The sequence below is a fragment of the Petromyzon marinus genome, chromosome 2 (assembly GCF_048934315.1).
Source record: "Petromyzon marinus isolate PM22_M1 ecotype Great Lakes invasive population chromosome 2, UKy_Petmar_22M1.pri1.0, whole genome shotgun sequence".
In the NCBI taxonomy this organism is placed as follows: domain Eukaryota; kingdom Metazoa; phylum Chordata; class Hyperoartia; order Petromyzontiformes; family Petromyzontidae; genus Petromyzon; species Petromyzon marinus.
Window position 1 is genome coordinate 14,575,790 of NC_133668.1, and position 19,590 is coordinate 14,595,379.

Here is a 19,590-nt window from a genome sequence, read left to right on the forward strand (position 1 = left end):
TCAAAGCACAGGCGTTCTTACACAACAACTAATCCAGCGTAAAATGTCTCGATTTTAGCAGAACACAATTGATGCCACAGAATCAGAGACGTAGGTGCGCGCACTGTGTGTAAAGTGTACACATCACCGTAAACATTTGTAATGCAGAGAATGTTTTGTTGCAAATTTCATAACATTAAAACTATTGAGGTATTCCTCATCAGAGTGGGCTGTTTTTTTTCTGCTCAAGATAAGCGGGTGTATCTTGTCTTTGAAGGTGTAAAATCCATTTTAAATCCATATGACACGTTAGCTTCGATTGCTGCTTGCATTTCTGCAGCTCGTGATGAGTTGTACTGCACAAAAACTCTCAACCAGGTAGAGGCATCCTCAGGGAGAGGGTTAGATGAAACCTGTCTGCTGCAGAAACTACATTTCCATATCCCGTGGGCTTGTGTGTCCTTTATGAAGGTCGAACAGGATGATAAATTAATAAACAAGCCAACTTCCACTCCTGAATACGTTATAAACAATATAAAATAATGCGAATAAGCAGCCGCTGACCGATTTGAACGAACTACAGAAAATAATACAAAGCAGCATGAACCCAGGTAGTCTTGTTTTACATGAGAGTTAGTGTTTTGATAGAAATGTGTCACCCTCATTTGCTGCATATAATTAATGTAAGTTGTGCATAAAATAACATGATTATTTAGTCAGGAAAGCTTGGTTTCAATAATTTTTCATGATACCCTGTTTTGGGATATGTAACCCATTAATTATGAGGTGTTTGTGTGTTTATGTGGGACAAAATCTGAGTACCCAGAGAATCCACACTCTAAAATAACAACCTACTTGGACTACTACCTAGAGGAACCTCACTATCAGGTGGTTTGTACGCATAATCCCTGCATCACCCACCAACCCTACCTTGAAGTGATTGGATCACAAAGGTGTGTTTGCGCTGGCTTACATATCCTTGTAACGTTTTGCTTCTATTTGTTTCATGCTTTGCACAAGCTTAGGCCATTGCTGTTCCATCTCATTAAAAAAATCACATTTGATCATTACCTGTGTAATAAGTGGCTCCGACACAGTACGTAACTTCAAGGTATTTATTAAATCTTCGGTACAGCCACTTCTCTCTCTCCGCGGATGTCGACCCGCTCTCGTGGCTGCGCTGCCCCGCGCCACGTGGCACTCACCCCGCTCGCTAACGCACCGCTGGCTGGTGGCGCGCTATGGAGCGTCTGGAGGTCGAGCCGCCACGTGGCAGGTGGAGATGGCGGGGCAGCAGCGGCGGGGAGCTCCTCTTTGATTTTCAAACACCGACCCCTAATGTTGCTGTACCCCCTGCTTATATTCACTCCTCGGAGGCTAAGCCCCGCCTCTGGCCACGCCCCCCCTGGAACCTTCGAGAACGTTCCAGAGGCTTCTCTGCTCGATCCGCCCATTCACCTTTCCCCCAGAGAGAATCCCTACAATGGATAATACGTGGACTGTATCAATCTGTAAATGTAACCCCCACAATAATGCAGGAGATGGCGCTCTCTTATTACATCACCACCCCCCCCCCCCCCCCCCCCCCCCGTGATGAAAAAATCGAGCCGTCCCGGCTAAGGAAGGATAAAAACGTAATACGGAGCGCCATCAGCAAATGAGCATAGAACCCAACAAGGTTGGAATAACAAAAGAATACGGGATGCCCCAACAATCAACACGTAACGACAACAATGCTGAATAGGAAAAAGGACACGCACGTGAGAGACCAAAGTCCATCAAGAAAACCGCAACGTCTTTGAGTGTGTTCGCCTAGCCGGGCCATCTGCCTGAGGCGGAACCAACGCAGGAACACCCCCAGGTGGAAGCAGCGGTCCAGTAGGGGGAGACACAGCCGGATCCAAAGTAGGTGGGCATGGCAGGATAAGGGCGTCCACCGGTCCTGCCGTCTCACTCAAGGGCGCTGTGGGCGGTAAAGAAACAAACTTAGGAGGATCACCTCGCACAGGGGTAGCAGGCCGGTTGGACACGTCAGGCACTGGGAACCCGGAATCTGGAGATGACGATGGCCCAACAGTAGCAACAAACGGCTTCAATCGCGACGGGTGAACAAACCAACGCCGGCGGCCGTGACGAATGCGAACACACTGCGGACGCAAAACCTCAACAATCGTCACCGGGCCCTGCCATGGTTTGTGGAGCTTAGAAGAGGTGCCAACGGGCACCTGCGGGCAATGAAGCCATGCCTCGTCCCCAACAGACCATGGCATGTCACCTTTGGATCTCCGCGCATAACGTTCATTTCGTGCCTGGGTCCTGGAGGTATTCAACCTGGCAATCTCCCGCGCCTCAGAAACCCGTCTAAGGAACTCTTGAACATGATCGGGAAGAGTCGTCTTAGGAGGCATAACCGAAGAACCCAATTGAACATGAACAGGTGGCACATTCTCCCTCCCGTACATGAGGAAGAACAGAGAATACCCCGTAGAAGCGTGTGGCGCCATCCGGTAAGCAGAGAGGACACTGGGTATCTGCAAATCCCAGTCAAGCTGCCGCTCATTGACTGTTTGGCATAGCATGGCGGACAAAGTACGATTCAACCGCTCAACCATACCATCCGCCTGAGGATGGTGGCGAGATTTACTAATCTTGCTGGTCCCCAAGGCACTGCAAACATCACGCAAAAACTTGGAAGAAACGTTCTTACCCTGATCGGTGAGCAACTTTTCCGGCGCCCCTTTATCCATCACGTAGCCATTCACAAAAGCATCAACGATGGATAAAGCCGATTGATCTGGCAGGGGCCAAGCCACAGGCCAACGAGAAAAATATTCAACACCGACGAGAATAAATTTATTCCCGCGAGGTGTAACAGGGAACGAACCCAACACATCCAAGGCAACCAATTCATTAATGCGCGTGACCGAAATGGATTGCAAGGACAGAATATAACGTTGCAGGGGCGATTTCCTCCGGGCACACTCGGTGCACGATCAAAGTGCACTTCGGAAGTCAGACATCATGCCAGGCCATATAATAATCCCTCTGCGGAGTGAGCAACGTTTTCTGAATGCCAAGATGGAAAAGGTGCTCACTATGCAATGAGCGGATCAAACCCGCACGTAGAGAATCCGGCACAACCAATCGGAGCCGGCGCGTCGTGTCATCCTGCCACATCAACAACCCCTCGTGAACCAAAAATTGACCCGACTTAATAGAATCAGAATCACCCGCGGCCGGTACGGGCAATTGCCGCAAGGAGGTCAAAGAGTCATCTGAAAATTGTTCGCGCAACCACACCGAAGGTGGGAGGCACAACACACAATCGGCAGGGAGAACCCCCGTTTCACCTGGAAGCGTCTCAACTGCGGACATGACGAAGGGCCGAGACTCTTCATGGGGAGTACAGCGTTTCGTACCAGAGCGGCAAGGACAGCAAGACACGTGTGATAACCACGACAATGCGTCAGCATTAGCATGACGAGCTCCCTTCCGGTAGGCGACATCAAATGTAAATTCCTGCAAGCATGATCAGTGTGGATAACAAACCTGCCATATAAATAGGCTCGAAAAAGTCGCACAAAATGAACGATCGCCAGCAACTCCCGACGTGTGATGCAATAGCGGGTTGTCGCCGGCGAGAGCACCCGACTACCGTACGCGACGATGCGTTCAACGCTCCCCTTCATCTGTGATAGGACAGCCCCGATGCCCGTGTCGCTGGCATCAGTGTCAAGGATGAAGGGGGACGAAAAATCAGGGTAGTCGAGAGTAGGCGCGTCAGACAACCGATCCCGCAGGGTATTGAACGCAGCCTCCTCCTCGGGTCCCCAGCGAAAACGCTGATTCTTAGCTGTGAGCGCATGCAACGGTTTCACAATGGAAGCGAACCGAGGGATGAACCGGCGATAATAGGAGGCGAAAACCAACAAAGCACTGTACATCTCCCACACTCTCGGGAACTGGCCAGTCACGAACGCACGCCGTTTTGGTAGGATCGGTAGAAATGCCGTCCGCACTCACAATGTGGCCCAAATATCAAATGGAAGTCTGCAAGAGGTGACACTTTTTAGTCTTGAACTTGAAATTCGTCGAGCGCATCCGCTCAAAAACAGCGCGCAGTCAGAGAAGGTGGTCATCAAATGACCGGCTGAACACAATAACATCGTCCAGATAAATTAAGCACGTGTCCCACTGGAGACCGGCCAGGACGAGCTCCATGAGTCGCTGGAACGTGGCAGGAGCAGTGTTCAATCCCATCGGTAAACAAATTGAAAGAGGCCTTGCGGAGTTCGGAACGCAGGTTTCTGCCTCGAAGACTCGTCGAGGGGCAGTTGCCAAAACCCAGAAGATAAATCAAAAGTCGAGAAAAAACGCGCTCTGGACAAAGTATCCAAGGAGTCGTCCATCCGCGGCAGAGGATACGCGTCTGCCACGGAGACCTTATTCAACCTCCGAAAATCAACACAAAATCGGAGGTTGCCATCCTTTTTCTTTACCAAAACAACAGGAGCGCCCCACGGGCTAGTGGAGGGCAAAATAATGTCCGCGGCCAACATGATCGACAGCACGCCGCACACTCTCTTTCTCAGACGGGCTCATGCGGTGTGGGTTTAGGCGACTGTGGCCAGCGTCACCCGTATCGATGTGATGGGACAACAAGGACGTTCGACCCAAGTCGAAATCGTCCTTGCTAAAAACATTGGAAAATTCCAACAACAACCCACATACATTTTCACACTGACCCGGAGACAGCGACGCGTTTTCGTCACAATTCGGCAATCCATCGATCGTCCGATGTACACGTTTTACCGACAGCGCATACAGCCTGCCCCGACGTACGCTCCTCATGGTTGGTAACAGCGGTGGTGGCATGAGCAAGGACAGTGCCCGCGGACACAACAACATTACCAGGTTCCCCATTCAAAACCTGCAGAAACGGAGCCTGACCCGTTCTGAGGATGGTCTGAGCGCAAACCAGCGTCAACCCCCGCGTAGCAGCATTAGAAGGTGTCAACAAGACACCATTTGCTGTGTCGTCGCAACAGATTTGCTTGCGATAACGGAGCGGAACCAACATTTGAGAACCCGCCGGAACCGTAACGGTAGAATCAACCAAAGCCTGAACCGTTTCAATGGACGCCGGCCGAGGGAGCGATGATGACAGGAAGCACAATCTGCGACCCGACGGCAGTTCAAGACAACCCTGGTCGAGAATCTTAACAGGCATTCTCGCCAAAAAATTCGTGCCCAGCAGGCATGGCACGGCCAACGTATGCGAGATTAAAACGGGACCTGGCACCTGAACGTCACCAATGGCGATATACGCATCAACCTGGCCAATGATACCCATACTACCCCCGTTAGCCGCAACACACACATCGTACACAGGGCGAGCACACGACGCAGGATGGACAACAGTCCAAAAATAACATCTGAAATTATCGTAGCAGATGCCCCCATATCAACCAAAATGCGGACATTGACACCCTGAATAGCAGCTGCGACCGTTGAGGATCCTGCCGCCGCGGCAACTACCCTTCAAGCCAATTTCCTCCATTGTGTCTGCGAAGCCAGCCAACCCTTAGCAACGGTACCTGAGTACGAAACGTCCTGATGCGATGAACCCGTCTCGATGACATGAGATGGGTGAGATGGCGAACGTACCTGGATGCCCGACATGTGGCAACTCGCCTGTCTGGAGGGAAATTAAGGCGGACGGTCGGCTGCAGGAGACGCGGTTGGTGATCCGGACGGCGATGCAGGATGATCACAGCACTCCCTGGAATAGTGGCCCACACGGCCACACCTGTAAGATGTGACGGGAGGCCGCTGGTGCAGCAAATCGTCATCCCTGCGCAGTCGGTAGACGTTCTGACGACGTCGACCATTCTTACATCGCTGGTTCCACGGAGGGACCGCTGTCGCGACGTCATCGTCTGACGGCGCCTTGTCGGGGATGACAACTACTTTGGATGGATGCCAGCCGATGGGTTGACCGTCCCGAGCCAGGTCCCCTGTCCATGCCGCCATCTGCGCCCACCGCTTCAAATTCTCACGTGCATTAAGGAAATGCGCGGCCCACAAGGATGTCTTCATTTCGTGGCCGCATGTGGGAAGGACAACACCCATCTCCCTAGCCAACACCAGTGGATCCAAGATTTCTTGTTGTACGTAGGGGTAGGCATCAACTGCCAAGGCCGTCAAAGCACTTCTGTAGGCGAGGGGCGACTCCGAGCTCCCCTGCCTACGATGCTGAAATTTTCTCGTTCTGTCGTCTGGCGGCTTGTAGACTTCCGCCATCTCCTCAAAAGCTTCTTTGAGAGTCTTCTTCTCCAGAGGAATGGAACGGAAAACAGCCAACGCATCATCGTCCAGCATGGTGGGCAAGGCAATGAGCGCCGCCTCCTCCGACCAGCGGACCGATTTGTAGGCAGGCTCGAAGCGCCATCGGAAGGCACTCCAAGCGCCACCAGCTGCCACAAACTCATGCACTTGAGGCAGGCGTCGACCACGATCGGTGCCCTCCTTCGCAGCGGGTGTTGCGATGCTCGGCGAATTCCCGCGCGGCAGCGACGAACTGGTGGCCGACGCACCGCTCTCCTCCGCGGTGTTCAAAATGGCAGCCGTGACACGCGTGGTTGGTGTTGTCTGTGAAATGGCGGCCGTCTCCACGCCGCCCGGGATGGCGGCCATGTTTCCCAAGGGGGGACCCTCCGAGGCACCGTCGCCGGTCCTCTGCACATCCACCCCCGGACGGTCCGCTACCGGACTACCTCCAGCGGCGATCGGCGTGACTAGAGCGACGAGGTGGAGGAGCGCTGTTGTTAGAGCGCCCAGCTGCGTCTCCACCCTCCGCCACGGATCGTCAGGGCGAGGCTGGTGGGAAGACTCTGCCGCGCCGTCCGCTGCAGGTGCGACATCGGCACCCGTCGTGGTATCCATCACCGGGACCACGGAACCCGGGGTCAGCAGGAGCTGAGTCGCCGTCTCATCGTCGTCGGAGGACACTGCAGGTGGATTCTTCTTTTTCTGGTGTTTGGACATTGCGTCTTGAGTAGAACACCACCAGAAAAAGTCCACTATCTGACACCACTGTAATAAGTGGCTCCGACATGGTACGTAACTTCAAGGTATTTATTAAATCTTCGGTACAGCCACTTCTCTCTCTCTGCGGATGTCGACCCGCTCTCGTGGCTGCGCTGCCCCGCGCCACGTGGCACTCACCCCGCTCGCTAGCGCACTGCTGGCTGGCGGCGCGCTATGGAGCGGCTGAGCGGCTGGAGGTCGAGCCGCCACGTGGCAGGTGGAGATGGCGGGGCAGCAACGGCGGGGAGTTCCTCTTCGATTTTCAAACACCGACCCCTAACGTTGCTGTACCCCCTGCTTATATTCACTCCGCGGAGGCTAAGCCCCGCCTCTGGCCACGCCCCCCCTGGAACCTTCGAGAACGTTCCAGAGGCTTCTCTGCTAGATCCGCCCATTCACCTTTCCCCCAGAGAGAATTCCTACAATGGATAATACGTGGACTGTATCAATCGGTAAATGTAACCCCCACAATAATGCAGGAGATGGCGCTCTCTTATTACACCTGCAATAAATCATTTGTACATAGACTTTTCCCCAACAGGATGTTGACGTTCAAAACATCCGTGCTTTGAAAACATAAGAGAATGTTTACATGTTGGACTGGTTGCCCTGGTTTGGTTGCATCAACCTTAGTTACTACCACACATTTTTAAAAAATCCTAGCGAGTGCCTGGGTGGTTTTAATACATGGACAAGATGACCCACAGGGAGCTGTCTATTTTTTTTAGTCGGGAATACAGCACCTGCTCAATGCCAGCTTACATATGCTGTGCACTCTGTATGGGGGTGGGGGGAACAAATCTCCGGCCACTGCCGAGAAATGGTATTACCCCTGAGCATGTGTCCATGTGGAGAGAATGTGCATGGGTTTAAATTTACTGTAATTACGTCATTGGAGAGAGGCTTTACCACAGCGTAGTGTTACTGACATTACAACAATGCTTTGTATTGTTTTATTAAGGTGTTCGAAGAGTAACATGTGAACTTCATGAGTTAGATTTAATCCCCTTAATTTACTTATCCCTGCAGGTTTCCAGCAGGTTATGTAATGTGAGATTAACATGAGATAACATTTAAACATTATGGAAAAATTACATCGTCATTGTAATAATAATTAACAATACACTTTTCACTCAGAAAAATGTCAGTCTTGAGACTTTGGGTTTTGGGATATTTGGGCTTGCATTAGGACGTTTGACCAACTCGGTTTTGAATGTCCTTGAATGAGAGGACACCAGAGAAGGCCCAGGCACATAACGGGAGGACACGAGGTTGTATTACATACATTACATATCGATCAGAGTATAACTAGCCCACGGTTTAACTGCACAGATTAGAAAATGTATGATAAAAATAGCCTCAACTAATGATAACATTGTGGCAGCCTCTATGAATATTGGCTTAATGCAGTTAATTGGAATTAAAAAGAGCTTTATAGAATTTTGAAGTATTGTTGCGACATGCCAGGATATTTTCTTGTTTCAATTTACAAAAAATGTAAAAAATTATCTTACATTAAATTAACATTTTCTATTGAATACACAGCAGAAAGCATTAGTAACATTAAAGGACAGCAGTAATCAATAGCAATCACTGTTGGCTGAAAACACTATACTCTTAGATTCACATGTAATAAGTTGATTCTTGAACTCACTTTATTTGAAAATTAGGTAATTTAAAATTATTCTGCAAAAGGATTATTTTATATGTAACTCTTAATCATCAGCCATGATATATGCACTGCTGAAGGCCTCCTCCAACCATACCCCATCACTCATGGTCCCAAGATACAGCAATCCATCTCATTCCTGCGAACGAGTTAATCGCCCATTCATCTCCATGCACATCGTCTCGGGAGTGGTTCCCTCCTTTGGCTGCCATGCCGTCATTAGTCTTGGATGCCGGCCCATCATCCATTCTAGCTTGGGCAGTCGCCTGCGTAAGCATTCTTACTTTTCTTCTCCATAAATGTTTCTACTTGGTATTTGCACTGATCCACGTGTCTGTTTGTATAATTCCAAGCATATACCTCTCCATGTTTTGCACATGTTTCAGCTTTACAGATGAACAAGTGCCCAAACATGGAAGGAGAGGTGCATGCTCAAAATAGAGATCAAATTAATGTTAGGGCATCATATAAAATACAACGTCGTAACATAATTCTTCCTCCATGATCCTGTTTAAAATTTTGATAGTATTTTTCTTGCATTGCGTGGCTTTTCACGCTGGCCTCGAGCCAATTCCTCTGGGCTGCTCACTGGGATTCTGTGGTCTCATTATAATTGTGTCAATCAGGTTTGTGGGGTTTTTGTATTTTGTGGTGAGCCTGCCAGTCCGGGTCAAAGGGTCGCTTGGGACATTACCAGAGTTCATTACCTTGCCGAGGTTGGGCAGGACAGTAAGAAATTAGTTGGCGTCATGTGGCTTTACTTATTTGACATTTGCACTCAACCACCTGTATTGTGACACGTGGTGGCAAAAAAAGCAAAGTCCTCGTGTCTTTGCTATAAGAGTCACTGTTGAATATCTCACAGCACCGTGAACATGTGACCCGACATGTCTGTCCTACCACTGACATTCACGGTGGGAAGGTGCGAGAACTAGCAGGGACAGAAAGAGGGCGGGCGTCATTTTGCATCTCATGGTGTTGAGTCAGTCGGCTCCAGTGGGGGGGGGGGGGTATGCGTGCATGCCTAATTTCATGTTTGTCAAAAATATATATTCTTAATTATGGAACAAATAATTATCTCTACCCGGCCTCAACTGCCTTTGCAGATCAAGTCGCTGTTTGTTTTCATTGCCCTGCCTTTAGCAGTTTCATTACACCTGCCTTCCCCCGCTGTGTTTTTAGCTTAGATATTTACCCCAGCTATCCTTTGTAAAAATATGTTTAACATCAGTGTGATTTAGCTGGTTAAAATAAAGGCAACTAATCGTATGTGTGGCTGTTGTATAGGGAACTCCAGTTTCTTCCAACGTGAAAACAATGTACTAGGAGTTGTGTAAACAAACATAAGTAGGTGCCTCCTGTGAACGAGCGTTGAGACTCGGTGAGATTTTTCTGGGAAAATACAGAACTACAATTATGCTACTGTTAGTCATATTGAATGACTAGAATCAATTGAACATGCACCATGACAATTATGAAACAATCTGCAAAAGAAACCACGAGCTACTCTTTGGTTTTTTCGGTAAAGTCACGTAGAAATAATAAAAAATAAAATTTTATAATAGCATACGACGTTTCGATCGCAACACAAGCAATCATCATCAGGTAGAGGAAACACAACCGCAGATATATATACAGACCTTAAGTAGGGGGAATTAACACAGATATACCAGGGGATACAGAGAGACGGAACATGATACTAAATCAAACAGGGTTTAGCAAAATTTGGAAACTATATAAAGCAACACAAACGGTCGGTTAAAACACAACGCATGGTTTGGTTGAATACGCTGTTTCAAAGATTGTTAAATTGTAAGTTAAGTGTGAAATTTAAGATAGTGATAGAATACTTACCTGAGAGAGACCTTTGGGGGGGAGACACGCGCACAGTTAAGGGGTAAAGTAAATCTGTCCCGAGGCTTTAAGAAGGCCAGCGATGTAGGAGGGCTGAAGCTCATAGACAATGGGACATAAATTTGCATGATATAAGTTGTCAGGCACACAGTTGTCAGGCACACAACTTATATCATGCAAATTTGTGTCCCATTGTCTATGAGCTTCAGCCCTCCTACATCGCTGGCCTTCTTAAAGCCTCGGGACAGATTTACTTTACCCCTTAACTGTGCGCGTGTCTCCCCCCCAAAGGTCTCTCTACGATAAGTATTCTATCACTATCTTAAATTTCACACTTAACTTACAATTTAACAATCTTTGAAACAGCGTATTCAACCAAACCATGCGTTAATTGTGTTTTAACCGACCGTTTGTGTTGCTTTATATAGTTTCCAAATTTTGCTAAACCTTGTTTGATTTAGTGTCATGTTCTGTCTCTCTGTATCCCCTGGTATATCTGTGTTAATTCCCCCTACTTAAGGTCTGTATATATCTGCGGTTATGTGTTTCCTCTACCTGATGATGATTGCTTGTGTTGCGATCGAAACGTCGTATGCTATTATATAATTTTATTTTTTATTATTTCTACGTGACTTTACCGAAAAAAAAACAAAGAGTAATTCCTGCAGTCACGAAAGCGCCTAATCAAGTTCGAAACCACGAGCATTTGTCTGTGTAGGGGGAGGCATATTGCCTCCAAGTGTAGTGTGATGTATTGTTCTTAATTAAAATGCTTCAGCGTCACCAATCATGAAAATGTGCTCATCACAAATATATTCACAAATGTAAACCTTAAAAAAAAGAGTGACACTGCACTCGATATCATCAGATCCTGAAAGCTAAGCAGATTTGAGCTTGGATAGTGCTAGGGTGGGTTACCACCATGCACAAGCAGGTTGTTAAAGGGCTTGCAGGGCTACGTGATAGGAAGTGCCACAAAACCATTGTACTGCACATATCTATTCCTACATCTGTGTTCTCTGCCTTGAACGTGCAACGACCAGCGTGGTATGTATATTCAAATAACTCCGACGATCCATACACCATGGGGAAGTCCTCATCCAGCAGTAAGTTAATGTTGGACATGTGTACAATTTGTTTCTACAAGGGCACGATTTCTTACTCTCAGACGTTGGGCCTTGTGAGCCGCTGTGATCACGTGATATGTCATCGCCGGCTCTTGACTACCACAGGTGCTGAAGCACAAACGCTGCCGGTGAGCGCTGGGAAGTGTGCTGTCACACACTCCTGTAATGTAATATAATGCTGCGTTTCTGCCTCCTGTTTGAAATGCAGCCAACATCATCTCTCGTGATTAAAGCATGCATCATGTTGCCGTAGCTCATAAATTACGAGCACAATGAGTGTTAATGCCCTTTACAGGGCTTAATTAAGCGGCTTTACCTGCTGTGTGTATTTTTTTATGTCTGCGTGCAGATGTAAGTGCAGACGTAATCTTAATCCCAATTAACCCTTCTCTTGAAACATTTACAAATAATGACGCTCAAAAAGTGAGTTCATTCCAGATCTGGTGGAAGTTTAATCTTTATTCCAGTGGCATGGAAACAGGGTTGGTGAGTCAAACTGAGATTGGCCTTTGGTACATGTGTGAGATAACCACCAGGTGGTTAATGGGATGGAAATTGATTTACTACAGCAAGGAAATATGTATGTTGAACTTCTTTCACACTGTACGTATCCAACCACGATAATCGGAGGTGCGGGGTACGGATTTGCAATTGTACTTCACGGTGCTGGTCAGTGCGAGTTGGTGAACAGGCGATGACAGCAAGGTTTCCGTCTGCAAGGAGCGTGAGATTTGTTCTCTCCATATGCTTTGGTTTTCTCCAAAAATGTTTATTTTAAATACCAGTATATTCACAAGGAATATGGCCCAGCATCCCAAGCTTAGTTTCAACACATTTTACATTTACAATTGTCCAGCCAATTAAACTGAATTGTCAGGCATTTCACATCAATTGGTCCATTTAATTTCAGTTCAGCTCAGATTGCTGTCACGTGAGTACAGCAATAGGCTTATTTATTTATTGACTAATACTGAAATTGTGTGTTTAGCAGCTTCATGGTCAATCTACACAATCTCTGAGCTTTCTCACTTGGGAATTTTTTTGGAAATCAACATCTAAAAAAAATAATTCGTGTGATTTGTGGTTCTGCATTTAAATACATATTTAGCAAACTGAAAGGTGGGGTTTATATAGAAATGATCATTTTAACCACCAAATGTAATGGGAAAGTGTTTTTTTTATATCACAATATGCTAAAGTTTGGGCCAGCAAACTTTAAAGAAAGCCTGTAGGCAGCATGGGAGATGAATGCATTTGCCTTCACAGTGGATTAGCAGAATGTTGTATGTGTCCGTAATGTTACAGGTGTAGAAGAAACGACGACTAAGCTGCAGGGATTCTAAAATCTTGCCGTCGAAATATTTACGTAACGTATTTCTTTGCCCTAATGCCTTATTAGCAGTACATTTAGGTTAATAATTTGGCATCACTGTAAAACCAGCGAGTAAATTTTATTAGAACGCTGACCTGAGGAACCTGGAGAGGAAAATGTTTGGCAGAAGGGCTTGCTTTTGTTTTGCCGACTTCAGCGAACAGCTGAGATGGATTTTTTTCTGTGCCAGCAGAGTTTCCTCCAGGACTGATGGAGTAGCATGCTGATGGGCTTTTTCCACACCAACCTGCTTGCTCCCTGCAGAAAACACTGCAGATGCTCAGAAAATATTTGCTGGTTTATACTCTGGCCTGTTCCAGCAGAGCTAATTTTAGAGCAGCTGATTAAGAGATGTTTACTGTCCACCTCATGCTATAATATCTGCTTGTTTGGCAGCGTCCCTTGCTGTTTCCATTGCATGTATTTGCTTGTTATTAGCGTCATGCATGCTAGCTGCAGGGATTTCATTGCAGATTCGCTCAGTAACTGCAAGCAGTGGAGAAAGAAGGCTCCCACTGTTCCCTTATGTTTCCATTTTCGCTACTCTCCATTTTCTTCCTACTCTTAAGACATGCTGACAAGATAGATGGACTTACATGATCTTTGATGGGTTTTGTTTCATTGTATCGTTAAAGCATTCTAGAGTAGGTGACCGTTTCCTAGATAATTGATCATTTTTATTATATTCTTGAGACATAAAAAATTGCCTGTCCAGGTCGGTGTAAGACAATGCAGTAAGTGGTTTGTTCATGACAGCTATACAATTGACCATGATATTGGCACATGATGCACTTTATTTGAAACCATTTTGGCTGCAGACATTTTATATTTACAATTAAAATACATGCAGTATCCCTAATCGTGCATTTTGGATGCCGCAGTGTTCACAGTGGCGTATCACACCCAGGAATTATACTGCTCTTTAAATCTGTCTTGGGAAGCATTACAGTAACAACTCTTATATCAAATTTGTTTCCATATTCTTACTTAATGTTGCCTTGCAAAGCACATGGAGGTATTTGATGTTCATATTGTTTACAAGTAAACAGCAGAATCATAAATTGCGTTTAATTGGCAATGTAGTATTATTGCCGTTTTAAAATACCAGCTGGATTTTATATATATTCCACAGACTTCTAAATGATATATGTATGTAGTACATGAACATTTATTACATACACAAAATGGACTTTGTGACATAATCTGCCATATCGATGGATACGAGGTGATGAAAGCTCTTCTTTGAAGTCCCAGCGTGCCAGATATGTATGTGCAGTTCAAAAATTCGACCGTTGTCCAGTTTGGATTTCCACCAAATGTAATTGGACACACACACACACGGGCTGTCCTGTGATCGCGTGGCTGAATTACACGAGCTAGCACGAGCCAGGCGCCACCCTTCATTTGCCATGCCCACCAGAGAGCAGCCTATATATAGATGAGATTGCCTCGCCCCAAATCCTGGGACCCAATTGCCGCGACTACAGCAATGAAAAACGGCCGAGGAGGAATGATTTAGTGCCTCGAGTCAACTGCTCGAGCAAATATGGGCAAAACATGCTTGAAATTATAGTGTTATATATATTTCTTTACATTTTCCTCCCCTTGGAAAATTTAATTGGTAGTGGTTAGAAAGTGAAGATGTTCCAGTTCCCTTAGAATGAATTTGTTTTGCGTTAGCTTTATTGGTCACTAAACTTTATTTTTAAGCTTAATTGCCTCTTTCCCACAAGGTACCCAAGGTTTTACAGCATATTCCCTGGCTGTTGAGCTTTATATATATAAAAGGGAAATTTTGTGAATGTGTGTCTGTTCGAAATGTTTAGCATACTTCCCGACATGCAACAAACTTGAAATGTGGCATGTGGGTAGCTTCCAGACTGTACACAATGCAAAAAGTATACAAATATACTTTTGTGTTGTTTTTTTTTCGGGGGGGGGGGGGGTTGCAATAATGGATATATTTTGCACGGCAAGTGAGCGGTGACGTCACATCTGTGATGTCACCCGCATGCGGCAGCGTCACGCAGTGTGCCTGCTAACGTCACGCATCCCCCCCTACCCTCCGCGTAGGCCGTGTATTAATCCAAGACAAGAATCCAAGTCCCGGGCGAAGCCGGGTAGTATAAAGCTAGTGTGGGATAAAATCGAATTCCAAGTCTTCATTGAATGTATTCCATTAATGAGAAAATTGCTACAGCCCACTCACAGCATACAGGCCAGTAGCACTGTTACTGTTTGGCAGTGAACAATCAAATGTAATAATTTGTCCACGCTCAAATAATTTCACTATGTAACACAATTTTTGTTCCTGGGTAGTAAGTTATTTCGTAATTGCTTATGCCTAAAAAGTATAGAAAATGGATATTATTCCCCACAAACTTTGCTTTTGTGACCAGGACAGTGATATTTAGAAATTTACCTATTTTCAATGAGAAAACGGGCGACTTTGTGTCTTTTCGTTCACATATAAAGTCAGAAGAAAAAAACATATGAATCAAAATTAACATGTATTTATACTAAAGTAATACAAAAATTACTACAACAGATTTAGAAGTGAGTAGTTTTTCGAGATTTACGATTGTACTGTAAATCACTTTCATGAATCAGCCCCCAAATGTAGTCTCCCATCATGTTCTCGTTATACTGTCCTTGTTAGCAGTGTTCAAAGTCCAGTATATCCTGGTGGAAGCGCTCGCCTTGCTCCTCCGAGTACGCTCCCATGTTCTCCTTGAATTTATCAAGATGAGCATCCAGGATATGGACTTTGAGGGACATCCTACAGCCCATTGTGCCGTAGTTCTTCACCAGAGTCTCAACCAGCTCCACATAGTTTTCGACCTTGTGATTTCCCATGAAGCCACGAACCGCTGCGACAAAGCAGTTCCAAGCCGCTTTCTCCTTACTAGTGAGCTTATTGGGGAATTCATTGCACTCCAGGATCATCTTTATCTGTGGTCCGATGAAGGCACGGGCTTTGACCTTTGCCTCAGACGGCTTAGGGAAGAAGTCTTGAAGGTACTTGAAGGCTGCCGACTCCTTATCTACAGCTCTGACAACTTGTTTCATAAGGCCCAATTTGACGTGCAGCTTCCGGGGGTCCACCAGTGGTCAGTCCCACCTGTGGCAGTGCGCCTTGGTGTCCCTGCTGTCCCAAAGGCAAAGATAGCAGGGAAACTTGGTAAAACCGCCTTGGAGACCCATCAGGAATGCCACAATTTTGAAGTCTCCGATGACCTCCCAGCCGTACTCATCATACTTCAAGGCATCCAGCAAGGTCTTAATGCTGTTGTATCCTCTTTGAGGTGCACCGAGTGAGCCAGGGGAAAAGACGGGTACTTGTTACCATTATGGAATAGTACGGCTTTGAGGCTCCTGGATGAGCTGTCAATGAAGAGGCACCACTCATTCTGGTTACAGGCGATTCTGATTGCCTTGAACAGACTGGTCACATTGTGGCAGAAGCAGAGCCCATCTTGATGGGTGAAGAAGCTGCAAAAAGGTTGATGACGCTTCCTCTGATTTGCGACTTGCACACTTTCATCCAACAAGTTCCACTTCTTGAGCATAGACATCAAAAGCTCTGCATTGGACTTGGTGAGACCAAGATCTCTAATCAAGTCGTTGAGGTCTTTTTGGTTGGGGTAGTATGGGTTTCTCTCCTCAGTTCCACCTCTGAAATTGTCATCTGGATCTACAACGTCTTCCTCGCTCTCTGACTTGCTGCTCTCTTCTAAAGACGGCTGCTCTCTTCTAAAGACGGCTGCTCTCTCTCCGGAGGAGTGGGTACGGGGAGCTCATGGCAGTGTGGCACCAGGGCGATGGATGAAGGAAGGTCCGGATACGTGATAGCAGGTGCATTCTTGCCAGTCCGACGTTTGGAAGGGTCCACCATGCAGAAGTAGCAGTTGTTTGAGTGGTCAGTGTGTTCCCGCCAAATTCTTGGGATTGCGAACTTCATGGCGCCCTTTTCCCTTCTGTACCATCCTACAAAAATACATTTCACCCATGACTAATGTGTAAGAGATTCTTGCAACATTTTTCATATATATTTTTTCTTCAATAACATTGAAAATTGTAAAACATTTTAAAATAAAAAACTCTTACAATTAAAAAAATTGTAACAAATGTTAGAACATAAAATTCCAAGCAACAATTGTCCATCTTACCTTCCAGAGTTTTGTTGCATTGCTCGCAGGTGAAATGAGGTGCCCAGGGTTTGTCTTGATCCCTGACAGGCATGCCGAAATATGCCTTGTATGCCTGACACATCTTAGCAGATGCTTCCACAGAGTACTTTTTCGCTCTTGTCTTCATAAATTGGCCGCAAACAGCAAAATGCATCTGCCGGATGCTTGCAGCCTCTTTGTGCCATCTCAGAAAAATGCAGATATGTATCCACTTGGGTAGCTGGAACTAAACTGAACTGGTGGGCTGAAGGCCCCTGTATTTATACGACTTTATATTACTGGACAGTTCTAGAATGTTCTAGAAGTTACTCCAAGTTTACTCAGCACTTAATCTATCTGGAATGTTCTGGAAAATAGGTAAATTTAAAAATATCACTGTCCTGGTCACAAAAGCAAAGTTTGTGGGGAATAATAGCCATTTTCTGTACTTTCAGGCATAAGCAATTAGGAAATAACACTTACTACCCAGGAACCAAAAAATGTTCAAAGTGTAATCATTGCGTAGATAATACCTACATTTCTGACCCTGAACCAGCAGTGTAAATTTCACATTGACAATTATGCTGTTTCTTCATAGCATAATTGCTGTTAATGGAGGCATGATAAGGTCTAAATTTACCATAGCCCAGAGTTTGAACATACAACTCTTTGATTGTGAGTCAAGTGCTCCCAGTGCTCTAACCCCTTTAAATTAGTATACAGTTCAGAAAAATGCAACTACAGTATTTTGGCTCCTGCTCGTTATCATAATCACCCATTATCTCTCTCCTGCTCAATGCAGGCCTCCACACATCAACACCATCCATCACGGCCCTGAAATGGCTTAGCCCATATTGCAAATTCATATGAGCGGATTTCATCCCTCAATCTCCACCGTGAACATCCTCCAAGGTGTTTTTAGTCCTTCAGGTGCCACTCCTTCATTAGGCTCAACCTACTTCTAGCTTAGAGCGACTTGTCTTTTGCTCAACCAACCTTTCTTAAAAGTAAATATATTCAAAATGTGCTGATGCTCTCTGATCCACATGTTACTCTTTCTCTCTCTCGGTGTAATTCCAAGCACGGCTCTCGTTTGTGTCCGTGCCATTTGCCGATACATTTGGTCGAAACCCTCCATCGTCGGTCTTGCATGCGGTACTTGCCGTTTATCGCAAGGCACACGCCATGCTCGTGAAGACATTAAACTTTTTAAAACTTTACCAGGTAAGGCCAACTGAGCTATTTAGCTCTTTTTCAGAAATTACCTGGCCACAAATGGTAACTCGACGAATTGGTTGATCATGTTAAAATGTATAGTCGCCAAATACTCTAAAACGCACGCCGATTCCAAATGTGGAGGGGAAAATCTGAGGACCCGGAAACAAATCCACGCGATCACAGGGAGAGAGACATCCAAACTCCAAATACAGGCAGTCATCGACTTACGAACACCTGACTTACAAACACCCGTACTTACGAACCAGCTCCCGTGAAATAAATTGTTTTTACATTGACTTTAAACGCGAACTCGCAATTGCAAACTGAACCGCGGAACTATTTTGTTCAGAGGAGCTATCCTGCGCGAGATGTAATGAATCAGCCTTGTGCTGGGAATGAGTGTTTGCGCGTGTGAGTGTGTGGGGAGCGGGAGTGTAGCCGGGTAAGCACGCTGCTCACGGCCAACACCAGTTCCTGGTGTGGTGTGTAAACATCACCACCCGGGAGACAAAGGCAGACGGGTATGGTGTTGGCCATACCGGCCTTCATAAGTGCTACTCGCTAACAGCACTTGCTCCTACAGTCTGTTAAGGCTACACGGGGAGTCTTTGCGTGTGTATGTGGGGGGGAGCGGTAGTGCGACGGTTAGCTCGCTGTGCTACCAACTTGGTGACCAACGTTCAAATCCCCTCTCACGATCAACACACGTGACGATTATCAGAAATGGGACCTGGGCCTTCCCTAGGTCGACTCGGCATCAAATGAGTACCTGGTGCGGTGTGTAAACATCGCCACTGGGGAGACAGGCAGCCGGGCGATCGTTGGGGTGTGTTTTTGTGTCTTTGTGTCTGTGTGTGCGCTGGCTGTGTGTGGAGCGGTAGTGTAGCGGTTAGCGCGCTGTGCTATGAACCTGGCGACCCGGGTTCGATTCCCGCTCACGGCCAACACCAGTGACGATTATCTGAACCGGGCCTCCCCTAGGTCGACTCAGCCTCAAATGAGTACCTGGTGCGGTGTAAACATTGCCACTTGGGAGACAAAGGCGGTCGGGCGTGGTGCTGGCCACCCACCCCCTCGTGTACCGTTACCGGCCTTCATAGGTGCTCGCTAACA

The 19,590-nt window shown here is 46.5% G+C and overlaps 1 protein-coding gene across 11 annotated transcripts in view; it reads left to right on the plus strand.

Moving 5' to 3' along the window:
* LOC116946776 (cAMP-regulated phosphoprotein 21-like) overlaps window positions 1-19,590 on the plus strand; it is a 77,397-nt gene that overhangs the window by 50,439 nt on the left and 7,368 nt on the right. The gene's annotated exons all lie outside the window — the stretch shown is intronic.